General features: G+C 36.0%; 1 pseudogene; it reads right to left on the reverse strand.

The window, feature by feature from the left end:
- The window catches only part of LOC114302224 (uncharacterized), a 30,676-nt pseudogene extending 18,650 nt beyond the window's left edge, over positions 1 to 12,026 (reverse strand).
- Positions 12,027 to 12,717: the final 691 nt, after the last annotated feature.

Consider the following 12,717-nt stretch of genomic DNA (forward strand, 5'->3'; position numbering starts at 1 on the left):
GGCATTAAACAACTCTCATAATCCTCACTTTTTTATACACTCTTTCTCCCCATCACTCAAATAAAATAACAATTCATGGAGTCATGGTGGAGTATAAGGAATTTATCTATAGGTTCATAATTAATTTTAATTTCATAAGACCATGAGTGTAATTACAACCATAAAATAAATCCATATAAAAATCATAAACATGGCATACACAACTAATCCAAATAAGTAAAATCAATCCTTCATTTACATGCAAATACAAAATTAATCCAACATCAAATAAAAATAAATAAATAAAAACAACGAATCAATCCATCCTCTAACCAATATCTATGGATTCTAAGTTTATTTTAATTTTATATAATCATGAGTGTGATTACAATTATAAAATCAATTCATATAAAAACCCTAAACCTTGCATATACAACTAATCAAAACAATTAAAATCAATCAATCATCTAAAAACCCTAAACCTTACATAAACAACTAATCAAAATAATTAAAATCAATCAATCATCTATAAACCCTAAACCTTACATACACAACTAAACAAAATAATTAAAATTAATCAATCATCTAAAAACCCTAAACTTTACCTACACAACTAATCAAAGTAATTAAAACCAATCAATTATCTAAGAACCCTAAGCTTTACATACACCACTAGTCAAAATAATTAAAATCAATCTATCATTTTTGTGTGAATACAAAATCAAACTAATATCAAATAAATTAATAAAAACAAAGAATTAAATATAAATCAAGGGAAGTGGATTTTGTACTCACAATTATTTTTGAAGATCAAAGAATCACTCAAAGAATTAATAAAGTCACCCAAAATAAAACCCTAAACCTTGTATACCCAACTAATGCAATTAATTAAAATCAATCAATCATCCAAAAACTCTAAACCTTACATACACGTCTAATCAACATAATTAAAAATTAGTCAATCATTTAAAAATTCTAAACCTTACATATCCAACTAATTAAAATAATTACAATCAATTAATTATCTAAAATCTTAGACCTTACATATACATCTAATCAACATAATTAAAATTAATCAATCATCTAAAAATCCTACACCTTACATACTCAATTAATTAAAATTATTACAATCAATTAATCATCTAAAACCTTAAACCTTACATATACATCTAATCAACATAATTAAAATTAATCAATCATCTAAAAATCCTAAACCTTACATACTCAATTAATTAAAATTATTACAATCAATTAATCATCTAAAACCTTAAACCTTACATATGCATCTAATCAACATAATTAAAATTAATCAGTCACCTAAAAAAAAATCCCAAACCTTACATACCCAACTAATTAAAACTATTACAATCAATTAATCATCTAAAAATCCTAAACCTTACATATACGTCTAATCAACATAATTAAAATTAATCCATCATCTAAAACAATCTCAAACCTTACATACCCAACTAATTAAAATTATTACAATCTATTAATCATCTAAAAATCTTAAATCTTACTTATACGTCTAATCAACATAATTAAAATTAATCAATCATCTAAAAAAAATCTCAAACCTTTCATACCCAACTAATTAAAATTATTACAATCTATTAATCATCTAAAAATCCTAAATCTTACATATACGTCTAATCAACATAATTAAAATTAATCAATCGACTAAAACAATCCCAAACCTTTCATACCCAACTAATTAAAATTATTACAATCTATTAATCATCTAAAAATCTTAAATCTTACTTATACGTCTAATCAACATAATTAAAATTAATCAATCATCTAAAAAAAATCTCAAACCTTTCATACCCAACTAATTAAAATTATTACAATCTATTAATCATCTAAAAATCCTAAATCTTACATATACGTCTAATCAACATAATTAAAATTAATCAATCGACTAAAACAATCCCAAACCTTTCATACCCAACTAATTAAAATTATTACAATCTATTAATCATCTAAAAATCCTAAATCTTACATATACGTCTAATCAACATAATTAAAATTAATCAATCATCTAAAAATCCTAAACTTTACATATATATCAAATCAAAGTAATTAAAATGAATCAATCATCTAAAAACCCTAAAGTTTACCCACACAACTAATCAAAGTAATTAAAATCAGTCACTTATCTAAGAACCCTAAACTTTACATATACTACTAGTCAAAATACTTAAAATCAATCTATCATCTGTGAACCTTAAATCTTATATCCACAACTAATCAAAATAATTAAAATTAATCTATCATCTTTATATAAAACAAAATCAAACTAACATCAAACAAATAAAAATAAATAATTAAATAAAACAGCGAATTAAACATAAATCAAGGAAAGTGGGTTTTGTACTCACAATTATTTTTGAAGAACAATAAAATATTTGAAGAACTAAATGAGCCACCAAAACAAAATCCTAATCATTTTTATTTTTTTCCTCTCCCCTTTCTCTCCTTTCAGCCGTCTCTCTCTCTCTCTCTCTCTCGGTTTCCGCTGCGCCTCCTATTCACGTTTCTTTCTTTTGATTGACTAATCTATTTTCTAACCTAATACACCATTATATAATATTATATTATATAATACATTATAATATATATAAAAATATAAATATAAGATTAAATATATATAAATATCCATATATAACACTTCTCTTTTTTTTATATAACAAATATAAATATATAAATATTTAGATTAATTATATATAATTAAATAACACATTAAATTCTCATGTGACCACACAATTAATAAAGTCAAAAATCAAATAAGATAATAATAACCATAATAATAAAAAAAATAATGACTAAAGAAAATTAGGGTCGCTACATGAGGCATCACAATAAACCGCATAACCCAAACCCCTCTCCGGAATAATTAAGACCGAAGCGGTGGTCAATCTAACTTTCAATTCCTGGAACGACTTTTCACAAGTCTCACTCCATACAAATTTGACCCTTTTTCATGTCAATCTAGTCAATGGCGATGCTAGCCTGGAGAAATCCTTCACAAACCAGCGGTAATACCCAACTAATTCCAGAAAACTACGGATCTCAAAGACACTCTAAGGCTGTGCCCAATCCTGCACTGCCTCAATCTTGGATGTATCAACAGACACCCCTTCCCCGGAGACTACATGGCCTAAGAACTTGACCTCTCCTAGCCAGAACTCACACTTCCCAAATTTGGAATATAGCCTATGGGCTCTAAGCAACTCCAGCACCACTCTCAAGTGTTCCTCGTGCTCCTCCTTAGAAGGTGAATAAATCAGAATGTCGTCCACGAAAATGACCACAAAACGATCTAGGAATTCCCGGAATATCCGGTTCATCAAGTCCATAAAGACTGTCGGTGCATTGGTGAGCCCAAAGGGCATCAGTAGAAACTCATAGTGGCCATACCGCGTACGGAATGCCGTCTTCGAAATATCTTCCTCCCTGACCCTCAACTGATGGTAACCCGATCTCAAGTCTATCTTAGAGAAACAACGGGACCCTTTCAACTGGTCAAACAAATCATCTATACGAGGCATAGGGTACTTATTCTTAACTGTAACCCGATTCAATTTCCGGTAATCGATACAAAGTCTCAAAGCCCCATCTTTCTTTTTAGCAAAAAGGGCCGGTGCTCCCCACGGCGAAACACTAGGGCGAATAAAGCCCTTATCTAACAATTCCTGGAGCTGAATCTTCAATTCACTCAACTCGGCTGGGGCAAAACGATAAGGTGCCATAGATATCGGTGCCGTTCTGGGCACAAGATCAATAAAGAACTCAATCTCTCAATGAGGTGGTAAGCTAACAAGGTCCTCAGGAAAAACATCTGAATACTCGCAAACCACTCTCGGCAATACAGTCTGGGTCTCATCACACTCACCATTCATAAAGCTAGCGAAAAGACCACTAAGCTCACTCTGCCCTAGCGGATCATACACCGGTGGCAACACACTACCAACCCGTTCCCCCAAGAAATGGAAACACTCCCCGCTCAAGGTACAAACAGTGACCCTCTAGCGGTAACAATCAATAACAGCCCGGTATGACGATAACCAATCCATATCCAAAGTCACATCAAAACCCGACATAGGCATAACTACCAAAGGAAACGGAAGCCGACGGTCAGCGACCTCTATATCACAGCCCCGACACCCCTGTTTCAAAATCAACTCACCCCCAACAGCTCATACAACGCATATAGGAGATGCTAACTGTGCCATCTCCAACCCCAAAATAGATGCAAATGCAGCAGATAAAAAGGAATGGGATGCACCCGTATCAATCAATACATTGGCAACCGAGTTGCAAAACAAAAAAGTACCTCTCACAACAGATGGAGCCGGAACAAGATCCTGCGCGAAAACAACATACACGCGCCCAGAAGGTCTCTGGTCTACCTGCTCACCCCTAGGAGCAAAAGACTGCTACACAGACTGGGACGACGAAGCTCCCTGATTGGCCCTCGAGGCCTGAACTGACTGTGCTGGTTGAAAACTCTGCGTCTGCCTCGAACCAGATGCACCCGATGTGGCACTCAACTGCGGGCAGAACCTCTTCAGGTGCCCCGCCTGACCACACTGATAACATGAGAGCAGCTGGCTTCTGCCCTGACTCTGGCTCTGAGGTCGAGCCGAAGATGAAGCTGCTCTCTGGCCTCCTCCCCTCTGCAGGCAAGCTGAAAACTTGTGGCCCAGCTGACCACACTTGTAACAAGTAACGTCTCCCTGACTGCCTCTCCCAGAACCTGCACTCGGCACTGGAAAGGTAGATCTAGCAAAACCACCCTGAGACTGCTGAGGGTTAGGACCCCTTTGTCTCCTGCCATTTCCCTGGCCATCCTGACTCCTCTTGGAGCCCCTCAACCTCTTCTCCTCCTCATGCATCATAATCTCCATATGGGCCGCAGCATCCATAAGGTGCCCATAGTCCCGGGTCATAGAACCCCTAACTCTCATCTTGAGGCCATGCCTCAATTTCCCCTCAAACTCGAGACAACGGTGTTCTTCAGACGCCACAAGCTCAGGTGCAAACCTGGATAAGCTAGTAAATGCGGCCTCAAACTCAGCCACTGATAAACTCAGCTGCTTTAGCTGGCAGAACTGATCTCTCAACTTCTCCCGGACAGCGAGAGACAGAAACTTCTCCTGGAAAACATCTACAAAGGCCTCCCAAGTACCACCAATACGGCCCTGGATAAACTTCCACCATTGACCCGCGTCTCCCTTCAGTTGGAAGGACGCCAAGGTCACCTTCAAAGCCCCGTCCTCGATGCCAAGCATCTCAAATGTCTTCGTCATCTGCTCCAACCACTCATCAGCCTTAAGTGGCTCTTTCGGATCTCCCAAAAACTCATCCGGATTAGACCGGAAAAACTCCCTCTTCAGAAAGGAAGGCCCTACATCAACAACCTGGGCCTGAACTTGATTCTCAGCCCTGAGAATGCCCACGAATTCCCTGAAAGCTCCTGCTATCTCGCGGGCTAAGGCACCCATGGCCTGCTGACCCACTAGCTCGGCCATATTGGCCTGGCCAACACCCTCTTGCTGCGCGGAAATATCCTCCGGTATAGGCACCTCCTGCCTGCCACGCCTACCTCTGCATCCTCGTCCTGACATCCTAATAAAGGTAACAGGAACGTTAGCACATTCACAAATGTGCCAAAGCTAAACACTCACGTCCTAATGCAATGGACAACTGTAATTCATTCCACGTAAGCACATAATCACATAAGCACTTACGAATTTCATTTTCGGATAATGACAGTCCCGAGGTGTTACTAGAGTTCCAGTTAGAAACAGCATTGATTAAGTGCTTTTCCAATAGGACTCCCAGAAACCCAAGGATCCAATCAACATTCCAGAAACTAAATCTCATACCCATATAGTCACATAAACATGTTATCACATAAGCACATAACATTATACCTAAGTCTTTAACAAACGAGACAAACCCATTGTGGTACTAACCACTTCCCACGTACCCAAAGTATTCGAACCCGGTACGCTTTGATACCAAGTTGTAACGCCCACAAAATAATACATAAAACCCCACATTCTTGACATGCATTGATATAAGAGAAATAAACACTTTTCCATTCATCAGAGTAGTCCTTACAAATGTATTACATGTTGACAACAAAAGTAAATGCCCGACGACTTACAACTTTCCAAGCCAACACTTGGTTACACAAAAGAGAGTACTAACTCATATCATATTAAGCCCTTGGTCTGAATTTACATGTAATACAACAAAAGATAACAAAATAACAAAAGGAGTCTTCAACTCTCAAAACCTTCCAAGCTATGTCCTTGGAGGTGGCATAGCACCTGGACCTGAAAATGATGTCCTATATAGGGTGAGCCACAGCCCAGTAGAGATATACTAAACCAAATATAAGCAACGACTAAAACAATAGCATTTGATAGATGGTTAACACTTATAAACCAGTTATATCACAACATAGTTCCGTAACACTTGTGTCCATGTTACATTTCATTTTCCTTTACTTACCCGAATCAATTCACATACATGGCTCAGAACCTGGCCAAACAATTCAATGAGGCTATAACTCATATACTAACACTTCCATATTTCACAATAGATACACATATTTGTTGTATCAATACTTTAATTTAATACACATATTTGCTGTATTAATGGAGTCCATCCCCTATCTCCTCCCAAACAAGTTTGAGAGTCAATCCCGTATCTTCTCTCAAACCATGGAGTACATCCCCTATCTCCTCCCACACATTACACATATTCCAAGTATATAAACAATTATCATATGCAGGGATCACTCAATACACATATTTGATGTATTATTCCAACTGTCATATTCGATGACATATTCAATGTGTTTAATTTCGGTTTTCTCTAATCAACATGCAGTATCTATAACAATCAAGACTATCCTCCACCGATAGCCCAAAGCAGTTATTTCTAAACAGATAATAAATGCATCAACAGATATAATATCAACATTTTCATAGGTGAGTGATAAATTAATCCAACTACACCATATAATCCCATAATTTCCCAATTTCATTTTTCTCAACTCAATTTCACATTTTCCAAATTAATTATTCATTATAATTAGGGCATTTTCCCCATTTTTCCAATAATAGCCCTAAGGCTCATTTTTCTCCCATAATCCATAAACAACCTCTATTTCAAGTCTATATCACAAATATGACTTAAACATGGAAAATCCCTCTTTTAAAAATTACAAAACAAACCCTAACTTTACTAAAAATTACCCAGCAACCCCAACATATCAAAATGCCCAAAATTTATGACAAAACTCATAGGATGGAGTAGGGTATCCCTACCTTGAAATGAAGAGCTCAAATGGAGAAGATAACCAAAACCCGAAGTGCTCCAAATCTGAGATTTTTCAGACTAAAACGAAGCCCAAGCCACCCTCTATCTTTCTTACAAAGGACTTAGGGTAGAAACACACTAAAACTAGATGAATCCCTAGAGAGAGAGTATGTAGAGAGAGAGGGAGCTCGGATCTAGGGTTTGCAAAACAAAAGAGATGAAAAGGTGAAGTGTTTACCTGCTGCTATCTACTGATATAACACAGGCTCGTTCGAGCGAAGGATTGGTCGCTCGAGCGACCAAACACAAGGAACTCTCGCTCGAGCGTAGAAAGTCTCGCTTGAGCCAAGAATGCGAAGCTTCAGGTCTGCAACCCAGAAGCACGCTAGAGCGACAGAATTCTCGCTCGAGCGAAGAAACTCAAAACATACACCTCGCTCGCTCAAGCGAAGGAAATCTTGCTCGACCCAATAAATGCAGCTCTCAGGTCTAGAATCAGACGTAGATGCAAGCTCGAGCGAAGGACTTCTCGCTCGAGCCAACAGATACAAAACTCAACTCTCGCTGGAGCGAAGGAACCCTGGCTCGAGCGAAGGATCTAAAACACAGAGCTCGCTCGAGCGACAAAGTCCTCGCTCGAGTGAAGACACCAAAAACTAGGCAGCAACCATTTGCTCCCAATCACACCAAACCTGTAACAAACCTGCCCAACACATCCTATAACTCAAAAATAAGGAATCAAAGGCTGAAATCACGATATATACAACAACAAGCTCCACGGAACCTAAGTCTGGATACAACAACCAAATGGGGAAAGACCGGGATCGCTATATTATTTCCAATATCAAAAAGCAACCAAAAAATGCTTGACAGAGAAACATACATAAAATCAGAAGCTCATGGTTAATAATAACATTAGTAAAAATAAACATATAAATGATAAGCAATACAACCAATTGCCATAGAGTGTTATTAGCAAGAGTCCATCATATCAAAGACGTGGAAGTCAACAGCTATGGCATGCTTTTAGGACATGAACTGAAACATAAACTTTAAACTTATTGACAAGTATAGCTAGTACTGTACTGCCTACATCATCACTTCTATTCAATATGTACTTTGAAAATGTATTTATTTATTTTTTCTCAAGTAACTCACACAGTGTATCTAGAAAATGTTTTGCACCAAATTACCATAACATAGAATCTAAAACCGTGGTTGTCAATCAAATTAAACAAATCAAAAAATAACTGTCACCAACACATAAAATTCCCATCAAACTATAACTTACAGCTATGTACTTTAATACTTCTCTCATATCTTTCCCTTCTTTATAAAGGATGCATCTTCCTTTCTATCTCCATTTCGTTCAATTTACCTCTTTTTAGAACAGAAAAGAGAAATAAACATTAAAAAAAAAAAACATACTTTAATATAGAACGGAGTAGTAATAGATCATGATGCTCTTTCCAAAACCTTCCACTCTTCAATCCTGGGAAACGAGATACTATGTCATCTGGAAAAAGGGGAGTGCCTGGCTTTTCCGATGCAGCCTTCACCTATCATTGTACAAAAAGGTTTATAGTTAAAATTTTAAATAAAACTACCACAACAGTTTTAAGATTCAATATATGATATTTCTAAATCTTCATTGAAGCAACATTTACATTTAAGGACTGCTTGATAGATTTTAAGGGGGCATACCATGATACTACCAATGGAAAGGATAATAATTTTTTAGACTTCTGTGCAATGAGTTAGCATTTCAAAATTAAGGTTCTATGGATTTTTCAATCCATGCCAATGTGCATACATGGATTGCTTCAACTAAGAGTTCAACTTATTGTAACTCTTTTTTAAATTGAATTTTTTAAATGAAAAACACCAATGCTTAAGACTCATGTCATGCATCCTAGACCTATATGTTAGGAAGTTAAAAATGGAAAAACCAGGCTTTCACCATTTAAACACTATTTGAAATAAGGAGGGATAGGAGAACAATAGTCCACACAAATCATAGCTTTAAGATGATTCCCATGTTGACCACTCTTTTAAAAATCCAAAGCTACAAAAGTACTAACCAACCAAGTGGAACTCTTTCATCAGGCATACAAAACTTACTTTGTCCCTTATCAGAAGTAACACTGCAATCCTAACAAGTACATCTTCTATCCTTAGTCCTTCTTTAGGAACACCATCTGCAGCAAAATAATGAGTGAGAACAACAAATTAATAGCAGACAAAAAAGAAGAGAGAGAGAGAGAGAGAGAGAGAGAGAGAGAGGTCATAAAAGATGTAGAAAGAGCAGCAAAAAAACTAACTAGAATAAATAATCACCTGAAAAGGTTAGTGAGTCAGTAATATCCTCAACGATGTGTGTCAAGAAAAGAGTCCCATATCTGGACAACAAAGATTAACCACAAATCAATGCACCCTACTGTTACAAAATTGCAAATAAATAAATAAACAATAAAATAAAAAAAAATATGAAAGTTTTCGATTAACAAAAATGCTGCAGTCATATTTTAGCATCACTACAAGTCACTAATCAAGAAGATTCCAAATATTAAGAAGATATTATATTGCGTACTCTTTAATTTCTTCGCAAGTCTTTTGCTTCAAGCGTGGCGTGAACTCTGCCCAGTCAAACTACCCAACTCCAAATCTGTCAAACAATCTATATCATTAAAGACCAACATACGAGTACAAATATATCATTATTAGAATACGAATAAAATAAGTTGATTTTGCATTTAAATATACATTCAAAACTAAACCTCATCATAATCTGAACAAATACAGCCCTTTGATTTTGATTGAATCCCTTTACTCTAAATGATCTCCCTTCACCTTCCATCAAGGGAAGTGATTCAGCACTATCCACTGCAAATGATTGGAAAAAGGGCCTATGATCAAACATGATCACCAACTTCTTCAAATTATCGTATTAGGATGATACTAGCTACACAAAACAATACCATGGATTTTCTTTCTATAAGGCCTCCTCCCAGTTAGAATTCCAGATGCAGCTGTTTCTTCATCAGTTAACTCAACCTCATAGTTATTGTCTTCTTCTTCGAAACTTACATCTTCCAAACCAGCAAGGTCCTCATTTTCTACAGACACCATCTAAATGAGCCCCAAGAGCACATGAGAAACATAACATTAGAAATCCATCTTATTTCATGAGCAGCCAGGTGAAACATTTGTCCTAGACAGGACTCAGAGATGTTCACATCGAAGAACAACAATTTAAATTTTCACACAGGATTATTAACATATTATAGAGCAGAATTCCACAACTACTACTGTTTTATTCCACAGCATGTCAGAAGTTGATGCAACTTCCAAAGTGAATGAAGTTTAACAGGCTCTGGTATCAAAGAAATTCAATTTGAAATAACAATTCACATGATGAATCATAGGTTAAGTGCTTTAGAAATAATGAAACAAAAAAGAATGGGTAAGGATTGATAAATTCGAAAGGAATGCAATGTGGATTAATTCTCCAATGATGATAAAGAATTATGCACAAAAGGGCTTAGAAGACAAACCCTCTATGCAAGCAAACTAAATTGATTACTGTGGTGAAAGAGGTTTGGAAATACTCTTAAGATCCTTGGAGACGCTAGTGATCCTCAGCTAGTCACCTGAAAAGATACAAACACTCCGGTCGGGGGTGCCGGAATTAGCACTCCGACGGACAAGTCAGTTCAAACACTCAGGATAGCTTCTCTACTAAGTTAAGTGAAGTGATTCTTACATACCTTTCTAAATCTGTGGTTCTTGTATTTATACTTGCTTTTCGGGCCTCGGGGCCTGAGCCTACTTTTATCCCATTCCCCTTTTATTTATTCGGAGCTACTGATCTCCGAATATTCGGCCTTCCTAACATATTCGGCATCCTAGTCACGCAATATGGAGCCGAATAATGTCTGATTTCTAGGGTACACACCTTCCGACTATTCTATTTATTCAGCTCCCACAATTACAAAAGCAATGTACCTTTTAAAATGATGTAAAATACCTGTTTACGGCTTCTATTCCCCTTGCCCATGGCGTTAAACTCTTCAACCTTCTGTACTTCATATCTGTCTTTCAACGACTCTTCCCAGTAGCTAGCTCTATCTAGGTTGTTGGTGGTAGTTTTATTTTTGGTTGATGCCTTTTGTGCTTCCTCTTCTGCTACTGCTTCCACTTCATCAATGTACTCAAAATTTGCTACCTAAAGCATATGTGCAACTTTAGTTTCCTTAAAACCAAAAAGCATAAAATAAGATACGACAAAGATATCATAATAAGACAGGCCAGATACCTAGTTGGAATGGTGAAAATAAAAAGAGAGAATATCAAAAAGTTGGAGAGTAGAAAAATAATTTCAAAATGATGGAGGTACAAGTGATTTATGCATTAGATAATGCAAATAAATCTTATACCATCATTTAAAAATTATTTTTTTTTACTTTTCACTTTTTCGAAATTCTTCCAAATAAAAATGAGGTCCAAAACTATTAAATATTTTTTTCAACAACAACACACCAATGAGACTAATGTTCACTAACCTTGTAATAGCTAATGGCAGAGGTTATCTTCTCATTCCTCTCCTCAGCACTCATTTCACTGTAATACATACAATTCTTCAGCGACTTCCCACCATCACCGCGATCTGTCGGCTTGTAACACGTGAAGAAACTCTTGACTTTCCACATCAACGACGTCCCGAACCTCAAAGAGAGAGAGAGAGAGAGATTGAAGAGGGCTTCATGGAGAGAGAGAGAGAGAGAGAGAGAGAGAGAGAGAGAGACAATATATTCCTATTCAACTCTTTTTTTCTCAGCAATGTTATAGTTTGGTGCTGTGAGAAGACACTGCATATATAGCATAATGGTTATATTAGGAATTAGTGTAAATAGGAATTTTGTATATATGGCATAATTGGTTATATTAGGAATTAGCGAAAAAGGAAATACAAAGATTCCTATTTACACTAATTCATAAAATAACCAATTATGAGAAGTAATATTTACACTAATTCCTAATTCCTAATATACAATATAATTCCTAAATCTATAACCAATTCATAATATTTACACTAATTCCTAATTCCTAATATACACTAATTCCTAATTCCTAAATCTATAACCAATTCCTAATATTTTCTAATATAATCCTTATTTTCCTCCTAAAAATCAGAGATTATTTCCTTGGTTTGAAAGTTAGCAATAATTATTTTCTGATATTTCCTTATTTTCCTGAAAATTAAAAAAGAGTATTTTCTAACTAATTGAGTTAAAAGGTTGCTATCTACTGAAAGATAGTTGAACAAAGACAACATGCTAGAATCTTACCTGACCAAAGAACAGTTGCCTTCTTGCCCTCAATGCAGTTCTCCCCGGCTAC

The sequence above is a fragment of the Camellia sinensis genome, chromosome 15 (genome assembly GCF_055761805.1).
Source record: "Camellia sinensis isolate YWXY chromosome 15, ASM5576180v1, whole genome shotgun sequence".
In the NCBI taxonomy this organism is placed as follows: Eukaryota; Viridiplantae; Streptophyta; class Magnoliopsida; order Ericales; family Theaceae; genus Camellia; species Camellia sinensis.